Consider the following 11,741-nt stretch of genomic DNA (forward strand, 5'->3'; position numbering starts at 1 on the left):
GCCTGCTCTGCTGTGGCAGTTGTGTGGCCTCTCAGGGGTCAGGCACTGAAAGTTCCCAAGGGGGTGCGGGGGTGGGGTTGGGGGCTGAGCAGTGCTGCCCTAACGGATGGCCAAAGGCAATACTTTCCACTGATATGGGTCGTTTGGCTTGTCGTCCAGCTTTCTCTCTGGGTCTCAGGCAGTGGTCACCCTGGTGGCTCTCAGGGAAGTCAGGTCTCCCACTCCCGGCTCCCCTGCCCCCTAGTAGTGATCTGGGCATCACCTACAGGAGCCCTTGGTTTTAAGGAGGGTGAGGGGCTTTCCCAGGAACCTGTGGATATGAAACCTTATGAGGCAGAAGGGACTTTACAAATGAGATCAAGGGCCAAAAGATGGGAATGATCCTGGATTAGGGGGTCAGGCAGTGTCATCACAGGGTCCTTATAAGAAGGAGGGAGAGGGTCAGAGGCAGAGAGAGACGAAGATGTTGTGCTGCTGGCTGTGAGGATGGAGGGAGGGGCCGCGATCCAGGGAGGCGGCACCTCCAGAACCAGGGAAAGGCAGGAGCCGGTGCTCCCCTGGAGTCTCTGGAGGGACCGGCCCTGCCCATGCCTGGATTTAGCCCCATGAGACCAGAAGACCCCTGACCTTCAGAACTGTCAGAAAATAAATTTGTCAGTTTTGAGCCCCTAAATCTGTGGTATTTTATTACAGCGGCCCTCGGAGACTCATACAGGCACTAACCCCGGCAGCATCCCAGAGTCCCCATTTAGCAGATGAGCAAAATGAGGCAAGTCCAGCCAGGCCTGGAGAAGGCCAACCAATCTGGCTTCCTGGCCAGGAACAGGTACTGGGGACAGGGGCAATGTCTTCAGTGGCCCTTGTAACCTGGACACCTGGGCCCAGTGTCTGCTGACCTGCCAAGGGCCCCAGAAGCCTCTATGGCCGGAGGCGGGGGTTCTGCATGACCCTGGGGCTGGCGCAGGGACCAGGTTCCAGGAATGTCCTCCCCCGGTGTTGGATTTGCTTGTACTGCTAAATGCTCGGGCCGATCTGCTGCCTGGCGTGTGACCCGGCCCCTTTGAACCCTCCCCGCAATCTGCAGCAGGACGCCAGCACCGCCCAGCCGGTTCCCACGCCGTGACCACCGCCAGGCGTGCCCTTCCCGGACGCCTCCTCATTCTCGTAGCGGGGCCTCCCGGGGCGCCCTTCGCTAGCTGCCCTGAAGTGGCGGTCGGCCTGGGGCGATGGCGGGAGAGGGGGCGCCGTGAACTGTAGGACTAGGTGCCCCGGGGGCCTGGAAGGCCGCGCCTGCGCGTTGGCTCTGGCGCGGGTCCCTAGGCCCCGCAGCGGGACCGGTTGCCGGGGCAACGCGTTTGCGTCATCGAACCTGGCTCAGAGCTAGAGCTCCCTCCGGGTGGGAGGCGGGGCCCTGGCGTTAGGCCAATAGAATTCCAGAGGTTGCACTCAAGGGGCGTGGCCGTGGCCTGCTCTCGGGCCAATGGGATTGCTGTTGTCTAGGTTGTGCTAGGAGGGCCACGCCTCTTTAAAGAGAACGCGTGAACCTCACTGCGTCGGGTTTGCCTCGGAGTTCAGGGAGAACATGGTTTGGGGTTAGGGGTCTGCTCCCCAGGTGAGCATAGCAAGAGCGCGGGGGGCAGTGCATCCGGAGCCCGCAGCTCCCCAGAAGGCGCCCCCTGCTCAGCATGCTGCGCTCCTCCTCCAACCCCACCCGGAGGATCAGTTACGCCCCAGGGGTTTAGGGCGAATCCCTCGCACCCCTGCCCTCGCCAAGACGCTACTGCAGCTGGGGAACCAGATTTGTCCCCAGCCCTGGGTCCCTGCACCCATCCCTATTCCTCGAGGGCCAGGAAACATCGCTCACAAGGACCCCGTCTCCACCTGTAGGTCCGGGAGGTTGGCCCCCTTGTGCCCAGGTCTCATGCCCCCGCACTATCCCCCCCCAACCCCCTTCTCAGTTCTTGCAGAGGAAAGCAAAGGGGGTCGGTGGTGTGGGTCTGTTTCCTGTGGACTCTGGGGGCAATGTCCCCTCACTCTGGACAGGCCCTCCTGTCTGCTGTCTGGTGGTCCGTGTCAATGAAGGATAAATCAGGAGTAAGAAGTGACATTGGCAGATCCTGGGTGCAGAGAGCAGCCAGAAATGACCCCCCCCAAAAACAAAAACAAAAACATTCACTTGCACCCTCTGTGTCCCACACCTGGAGCGCCCTCAGGGGTGGCCTGTAGGGCCTAGAGATGCCCAAGGCCCGGGCCTCTGCCATGACCGGTCCCAAAGAATAGAGAGGGGTGGCTGCGCCCAGAGATCTGGGGAGGAGATTGACAAAGAGCTGGTTAGGGTCCCTGGTCCATGTCAGACTTGGAGATGTGGACCCAGCTTACCCCTGGTGGTCCTCTTTCCTGTCCCTCAATCACCCCTCACCCCAGCACCTGGAAAACCACTAACCTGAGGTGTCCTGCTTTGGTCTTTGTCCTCTGGCCTTGTGAGATGTTAGTTTTAGTGGGAACTGGGTGGAGGGCATCTGGGATCTCGTGGTACCATTTCGGCAACTTTTCTGTGAATCTGAAACTAGTTCAACATGAAGCAAAAATGATAAAGCACACCACTAGTGTTAAGTAATCTCTAAACACTTTGTTGCTGCCTGCCCCCCGCCACTAACCCATAACAGATGACCTGCAGGTGCAGCACTGCCCTCCAAGACGTGCGGCCGGACATGTTCCAGAAGAGCCACGGCCTCCAGCTGTTCTGGAAGGACCTTTGCTGCTTCCAAGCAGGCCCTGTCTTGGAGGGATGGCTTTGGTCTGTGGAGCTGGGAGGGCCATTGGCGCCTAGCCCCCTGAGACCCTTCTGGTGGGCTGTCTACAATGTCCATACTCTCCAGGGATGCCCCAGCCAGCAGGAAGCCCATCACGTGTTCAGGATTCTTTGAGGTTTACGAAGGTACCACTGGGGTGGGCTGTCTGTTTCCAGGGGGCCAGCATGCTGTGCTGCTGGCTGTGAGGATGGAGGGAGGGGCCATAAGCCAGGGAAGTGGTACCTCTAGAAGCTGGAAAAGGCAGGACCCAGTGATCCCCAGAGCCTCCAGAGAGACTAGCCCTACCCATTCCTGTATTTTAGCCCAGTGTAACCCATGTGGGACTCCTGACCTCCAGAACTGTGAGATGACAAATGTGTGTGGGTTTTTTTGGCTGTATCTTGCATCTTTCGGAAGATCTTAGTTCCTTGACCAGGAATCAAACCCATGCCCCCTGCAGTGGAAGCACTGATTCCTAATCACTGGACCACTGGGGAAGTCCCAAACGTGTGGTTTTAAACCTCCAAGTTTTGGTGATTCATCACAGCAGTCACGAGAAACCAACAACCTCGGCCTAAGGGCTGAGTATGCAGGGCTGACTGGCTGTTGCTGCTGTAACAAACTGAAGCCGCTCCTGTACTGGTGTTGGGGGCCTGGACTGAAGGAAGAGCACATTCACTTGACAGAGTCCCTGCAAGAACTTGCGGGGGCCCCGGAGCGGAGTCAGAGGAACAAGCAGGGAGACAGGCTCCCACAAAGTGAGGAAACAGGCCAGATGGTGGTGGAAGGGTGGTGGGACCAGCACATGCCAGGCGTCTTGAGGCCGCCTCCCTGACTCATGGCCAACCAGGTGCCTTGCTCACTGAGGTCAGGACTAGGGCCCAGTACTTGGCCAGAGGGAGAAGTTTCCAGTCACTTGGGCTGGGGGGCCTGGGCTGGGAGGCTTGGAGGGGACCACCTGACTCCAGCTCTACTTTCCAGCAAAATGCTGAAAGGGTCAAGTGTCCCCCTGGGCCATCATGGGCTAGGTGCTCAGACAGACCCCTGGGAGGTGGGCAGTGGGGGGACCCTGAAAGCCTGGCAGGTGTAGGGAGTGGCCTCCCCCACTCATCTGTTTCCCAGGTGGCCTTCCTGGAGCAGGGGGGATTCAAGGCCCTCAGTGTCGGGGGAGCCTGGAGCAGAGTCACTGGTATTTGAAACGTCCAGAACAAGCAAATCCACAGAGAAAATGGGGAATGGAGAGGGGCGGTGATTGCTAGTGGACATGGGACTTCTTTTACAGGGGTGAGAATGTTTTGGCACTGGAAAAAGGTGACAGCTGGATGACCTGTGAGTGGACTGAAAGCCCAGAACTGTCCACTGTTAAACGGACGGACTGCAGAGTGTGTTGGCGATGGTTCACCGAGATGCTTGTCAACAAGAGACGTTGCATGGCCCAGTGGCGGCTGGCGACTGTGTGGTGACAGTGCCAGGTGCGCATGGAGAGAGCTCTGCTGTCCTCTTAACTGAGGCTGGACGTGAAGTAAACATCCACACAGTTCATGTTTCCTGGCTCTGACGGGGTGTGGAAGGAAAGGGTCTGGGTGGACAAAGAGGAGGAAACCAGTGAGCATCCGCTGCAGATCAGGAGCTGTGTGCTGAAGACTGCGCTTTCCAAAAACATGCATGGTGGAGAACAGCCACTGAGACAACACCTGCTCTCTCTTGCAAGAAAGTTCAGCGTACGTGAGAGAGGACATGGCTCAGAGGTGGTGCTGGTGGGGTCGTGAGGTTGGCAGCACCCCCGGATGCTACGACCGGGTCAACTTCCTGTGCCAGGAGCGTACCCTGGAGCCTTCACACACGTGAGGGTCCTGCCCCCAGGAGACACTGGGATGACGGTGGGGGGCTTCTGGCATCGAGGGGGTGACACCAGGGAGGCAGCTCCATACCCCACAGCACCCAGGATGCCCCCCACAGAGGATGATCAGCCCCAATGCCAGCAGCACTAAGGGGGACAACCTGGTCCAGAGAGCCTTCTCAGGAGGGAGCAGGAGCAAGCATCAGCAATGTCTCTGTAGGGAAAGTGTTAATTGTTCAGCTGTGTCTGACTCTTTTCAACCCTGTGGACTATAGCCCATCATGCTCCTCTGTCCATGGAATTCTCCAGGCAAGAATACCATTTGGGTGTCCGTTCCCCTCTCCAGAGGATCTTCCCAACCCAGGGATTGAACCCAGGTCTCCTGCACTGCAGGTGAATTCTTTACCATCTGGGCCACCCAGAAAGATCCATCTGGGAAGACCTCTCTAGAGATGAATAACTGATTGCTTTCATGTCCTCAAATAGCCACCATCTGTGTTCCTGTCATGTGATGGAGTGACCCAGTATTTCAATGGTGGGATTCATGTCCACTTAATGAAAAAAAGCTGGACGGCTCTCAGGTGGCCACTGCGTTCCCACTTCCCGGTGGTCATGCCCTGGTGCCATTCCCTCCCAAGTGTGAGCCACACCAATGAGTGGGACAATAGTTATGTTGGGTTGTAATGCCCGGCTGGCTCACTGTCTCTCTTGTTGGCTCTGATGAAGCACGTGGCCATGCTGGGGTGGCCCGTGTGGCAGGGGCCTGAGGGTGGCCTCTGGTTGACGGCCAGTGAGAAACTGAGGCCCTCAGTATTGCAACTGTAGGGAGCTAAACTCTGCCAACAACCACGAGAGCTTCAAATAGAGTAGGATCCCTCCGTAGCTGGGCTTCCAGGTGAGACCTGCCCCCTCCAAACCCAGTCTCACTGCCACCTTAACTGCAGCCCAGGCAGGGGAATGCAGCTGGCCAGGGCCTGGACTCCTGCCCCACGGGAACTGTGAGATTGCAAATGTGCACTGTCTCAAGTTGTTCTGTGTGTGGTGTTTTGTTATATAGCACTAGCTGACTAATACAGTGATTCCATTATTAATAACTTGGACTTCCCTGGTGGCTCAGATGGTAAAGCGTCTGCCTGCAATACGGGAGACCCAGGTTCAATCCCTGGGTTGGGAAGATCTCCTGGAGAGGAAATGGCAACCCACTCCAGTATTCCTGCTTGGAGAATCCCAGGAACGGAGGAGCCTGGTAGGCTACAGTCCATGGGGTCGAAAAGAGTTGCAAGAGACACAACTGAGAGACCACTTCTTCAATGGCTTATCTTTGGAGAAGGCAATGGCACCCCATTCCAGTACTCTTGCCTGGAAAATCCCATGGATGGAGGAGCCTGGTAGGCTGCAGTCCATGGGGTCGCTAAGAGTCAGACACGACTGAGAGACTTCACTTTCACTTTTCACTTTCATGCATTGGAGAAGGAAATGGCAACCCACTCCAGTGTTCTTGCCTGAAGAATCCCAGGGACAGAGGAGCCTGGTAGGCTACAGTCCATGGGGTCCCAAAGAGTCGGACACAACTGAGCGACTTCACTTCTCCAACGGCTTCTCTTCAGAAAAGGCAATGGCACTCCATTCCAGTACTCTTGCTTGGAAAATCCCATGGATGGAGGAGCCTGGTAGGCTGCAGTCCATGGGGTCACTAAGAGTCAGACACGACTGAGCGACTTCATTTTCACTTTTCACTTTCATGCATTGGAGAAGGAAATGGCAACCCACTCCAGTGTTCTTGCCTGGAGAGTCCCAGGGATGGGGGAGCCTGGTGTGCTTCCGTCTATGGGGTCGCACAGAGTCGGACACGACTAAAGTGACTTAGCAGTAGCAGCAACAGTCAGGACACTTCCCTTAAAATCTGGGCTCTTAAATAAACCCATGCAGCTATGGGTACCTTATTTTTGACACAGGAGGTAAGAATATACAATGGGGCAAAGACAGCCTCTTCAATAAATGGTTCTGGGAAAACTGGACAGCTACATGTTAAAGAATGAAGTTAGAACATTTCCTAACACCATACACAAAGATAAACTCAAAATGGATTAAAGATCTAAATGTAAGACCAGAAACTATAAAACTCTTAGAGGAAAACATAGGCAGAACACTCGATGACATAAATCAAAGCAAGATCCTCTGTGACCCACCTCCTAGAGTAATGGAAATAAAAACAAAAGTAAGCAAGTGGGACCTGATTGAACTTAAAAGTTTTTGTACAGCAAAGGAAACTATAAGTAAGGTGAAAAGACAACTTTCAGAATAAGAGAAAATAATAGCAAATGAAACAACTGACAAAGGATTAATTTCCAAAATATACAAGCAGCTCAAAAAACTCAGTACCAGAAAAACAAACAGCCCAATCAAAAAGTGGGAAAACGACCTAAACAGACATTTCTCCAAAGAAGACATACAGATGGCTAACAAACATATGAAAAGATGCTCAACATAGCTCATTATTAGAGAAATGCAAATCAAAACTACAAAGAGATATCACCTCACACCAGTCAAAATGGCCATCATTAAAAAGTCTACAAACAATCAATGCTGGAGACGGTGTGGAGAAAAGGGGACACTCTACACTATTGGTGGGAATGTAAATTGATACAGCCACTATGGAAGATGGTATGGAGAGTCCTTAAAAAACTAGGAATAAAACCATCATATGACCCAGAAATCCCACTCCTAGGCATATACCCTGAGGAAACCAAAATTGAAAGAGACACATGTATCCCAATGTTCACTGAAGCATTATTTACAATAGCTAGAATATGGAAGCAACCTAGATGTCCATCAACAGATGAATGGATAAAGAAGTTGTGGTACCTATCCACAATGGAATATTACTCAGCCATAAAAAGGAATGCCTTTGAGTTAGTTCTAATGAGGTGGATGAACCTAGAACCTATTATACAGAGTGAAATGAATCAGACAGAGAAAGATAAATACTGTATTCTAACACATATATACAGAATCTAGAAAAACGGTACCAAAGGATTTATTTATAGGTCAACAATGGAGAAATAGACATAGAGAATAGACTTAAGGATATGGGGAGAAAGGAGGAGAGGGTGAGATGTATGAAAGAGTAACGTGGAAACTTACATTACCATATGTAAAATAGATAGCCAATGAGAATTTTCTGTATGTCTCAAGAAACTCAAATAGGGGCTCTGTATCAACCTAGAGGGGTGGGATGGGGAGGGAGATGGGAGGGAGTTTCAAAAAGGAGGGGATATATGTATACCTATGGCTGTTTCATGTTGAGGTTTGATAGAAAACATAAAATTCTGTAAAGCAATTAACCTTCAATAAAAAATAAATTAATTTAAAAAAAATCTGGGCTCTTGGGCTTTCCCGGTGGTCCAGTGGTTAAGACTCCGAGCTTCTACTGCAGAGGGGTGGATTTGATTCCTGATTGGGGAAGTAAGATTCTGCATCCTGCACAATATGGCCAAAATTTTTTTTAATAAAAAAATATCTGGGCCCTTCCCCCTCATGCAGAGGTATCCATTCTGGATAAAGTTTAGTATATTTCTATTGGCTGAGAGTTACTTAACCTTGGGCTATTAATTTCTAGTTTCACTGCTGTCCTGTAAGCCCTGACAGTTCATTTTTTGTTTCTTTTTCTCGTGACACAAGTGCCTGACTTACACGCTTTGATTGCCAAGGTACCCACTTCAAAGATGGCATCTGGAATGAACACCTTGCAGCCAACAAGGTGTCTTGTTAAAAACCGGGTGACCTCCCCCACTGAGTTAGAAGTTAAACCTCGGTTGGTTTGCATAACTGACCATTTGGACTGCTTGCTTTTCCTCTTCTCACACTTTAAACTCCTGCTCGTATGTTTTAAATTCACCAATAAAGAGTGAGACCTTGGAACCTAGGCCCCCACCCTCAACCCCAATAAAACCAGAACCAGACAGCTCTCTCTCTACCCAAGACCTCGCTGTGTGGGCCCAGGTCCTGTAAGTAATAAACTTTTTTTTTTTTCCCCCTAAAAGTTTCCTGATAGTTATTGCAGGTTGTTCTGCAATTGTAGTAAGACCCACAGGGGCTGGTCCAGCCACAACACTGGTTATCAAGAAGCTGAAACCCACACACAACCATCACCTTCTGATTAGAGGTGACAGCCTGTACAGTTGGGGGTATTGTCTCATGTATTTTTGGAATTTGACATTTTTCCTATTGTCGAAGAGATCATCAGTTAAAAAAGAAAATCAGTTTTTACAAATGCTTTGATGATAGTCTGGCAAAAAGAGAGGCTCTCCAGTTTAAATTTAAAACATTGATAGCAAATAAACTTTAATAAATGACCTATGTATAAAACATCTTTTATTTAATAATATTTAATATATTAATTTGTAAATGAATTATAGGACACAAAGTAATATGTTAAGAAATAAATATATCATTTTATAATTAATCTATCCATAAATTTATATATTGATATGTTGTTGTTTAGTTGCTAAACTGTGTCTGGCTCTTTTTCGACCCCCTGGACTGCAGCCTGCCAGGCTCCTCTGTCCATTGGATTTCCCAGTCAAGAATACGGGAGTGATATATTGACATATCACTAAATTAATACATTTTCTTAGCTGGCAGGAGAAGTGACTGTAAATGTTTAATAAGTCATTCTGCCATGTTTTCCTTGAATTTCTTTTTTTTTATTGAACTATAGTTGACTTACAAAGTTGCGTTCATTTCAGGTGTACAGCAAATTGATTCAGTTATGTGTGTATGTATGTGTTTTCTGATTCTTTTTCCTTAAAGCTTATGACAAAATGTAGAGTATAGTTCCCTTTTTTTTCCTTTCCTGGCCATGCTGTGTGTCTTGCAGGATCTTAATTCTCTGACCAAGGATTGAACCTGAGCCCTTGACAGTGAAAATGCACAGCCCTAACCACTGGGCAACCAGGGAACTCCCAAGTATAGTTCCCTTTGCTATACAGTAAGTTCTTGTCATTAATTAAAAAAATTTTTTTTTACTTATTTGGCTGCACCGAGTCTTAGTTGCAGCATACGGATCTTTAGTTATGGCACTGAGGATCTTTAGTTGTGGACTCTTAATTTCGGCATGTGGGATCTCGTTCCCTGACCAGGGATGAAACCCAGGCCCCCTGCATTAAGATTACTGAGTCTTAGCCAGTGGACCACCAGGGAAGTCCCTGATTATCTATTTTATATATAGTAGTGTGTATCTGTTAACCCCATACTCCTAATTTATCCCTCTTCCCATTTCCCCTTTGGCAACCATAACTTCGTTTTCTATATTTGTGGGTCTATTGTTGTTTTGTAAATAAGTTCACTTGTATCATTTTCTAAGTCTTCCTTGAATTTCTATTTCATTCAACGTATTTCAATACATAAAGTTTTCTAATATATTTTCCCTATAGCAATATTAATCAGGAAACTTGGTCAAAATAAGTATACTGTTTCTTGTATGCATTAATATTGCAATCACTGGTTTTTCGTGGTTGGCTTTGCTTAGATATAACTTGGGCTTACCTACTCTGAACTGTGCCATGCCATTTATTTAAGAACTTTATTGGGATAGAAGGCACGAGATTCTCCCAAGGAAAGCATACAGCCCAGGGGCTAGCATACACAGAACTGTCTAGGTCTGTGTGAAAAGAAGAAAGTGCTAAGGTCGCGGTTTTACTTCTGTGACACTCTCATATTTTACTAGGAGAATCAACCTCAATTTCAGGGGTTAGCCAACTTTTCCCATGAAGGCCCGAGTGTGGCTGTTTTCAGCTTCTGTGTGACAACTACCCCTTGTGTTATATAGGTGATATACAGGTGAATGTGCAGGGTCAGGTACCAATAATACCTTATTTATAAAACCAGGTGGGGACTCCATATAGCCAAGCCTGGTCTATGACTGCTGCCTTAGTTTTCCATGAACTAATCCCATATGATGCTTTAAAATACTCATCTTTGCTGTTTACTGTATTTTCTATCTTTTGTAGCTGCTGTTGTTCCTGTCTTTGTCCCTCCAGTTAATTTCAAAGGATGCATATTATTTTACATTTTACATATATATATGTATATGTGTATGTGTGTGTGTGTGTAGTGATAATTGGTGAAATTAAGTTCACTGTTAATATATTATCACATATTATTATATTAATATATAATTTTGCCAATTACCATCATCTATGAAACAGCATCTAGGGATTTCCAAGATGGTCCAATGGTTAGGGCTCCATGCTTCCATTGCAGGGGGCACCAGTTCCATCCCTGGCCAGGAAACCAAGATCCTACTACTGCATAGTATAGCCAAAAAATAAAAAATAATAATAAATAAAATTGAAAAAAAAAAAACTGAGTCTGTTTATAAAGATTCAACTAGAGGAATATTATTGTAGCCATAAATAGTGGCAACAACCCAGAGGGGCTTTGTGAACTTGGAGGCACCTATAAAATGCATGCTCAACAGAGGATTGAATCTATTTGGGCTTTTTATTTTCTTTCTTTTTGATGTGTACCATTCTTAAAGTCTTTATTGAATTTGTTACCTCTTCTGTTCTATGTTTTGTTTTTTTTGGCCGAGAGGTATGTGGGATCTTAGCTCCCCAACCAGGCATGGAACCTGTACTCTCTGCATTGGAAGACAATGTCTTAACCAGTGGACTTCCAGGGAAATCCCTGTCTGGGCTTTTCCAAGTCCTCCATCTGTCCCCAGAGCCGCCTTCCTCTCTTCAGTCCCACACGGTCCCTCCTTTTGGTGGTCAAGATGCAAACCACTTATTAAATTCCAGACCTCAGTCAATCTTTATGAACTGGAAAAGGATTCAAATTGTCTCTACCTTAAAAAAAAAAAAATTGTCTCTACCTTGACCTTTGTTCTGACTCAGGAACAACTTGTAGAAGCAGCGCCAACCAATGTAGTAGAAAATGGCAGCCATGGAGACCACCAACAAGGGCTAGTGTGAAGGAGCTGAGGATTTTTCTGTTTAGCTGATCTTGAATTAGAATTTCAATAGCCCCTGTGGCTAGTGGCTGCCATATTGAATAGTACCAGTCTAGGACAATGCCTGCCCCAGTTTGGAAGTTTCCAGGAGCAA

The sequence above is a fragment of the Bos indicus x Bos taurus genome, chromosome 7 (genome assembly GCF_003369695.1).
Source record: "Bos indicus x Bos taurus breed Angus x Brahman F1 hybrid chromosome 7, Bos_hybrid_MaternalHap_v2.0, whole genome shotgun sequence".
Taxonomy (NCBI): domain Eukaryota; kingdom Metazoa; phylum Chordata; class Mammalia; order Artiodactyla; family Bovidae; genus Bos; species Bos indicus x Bos taurus.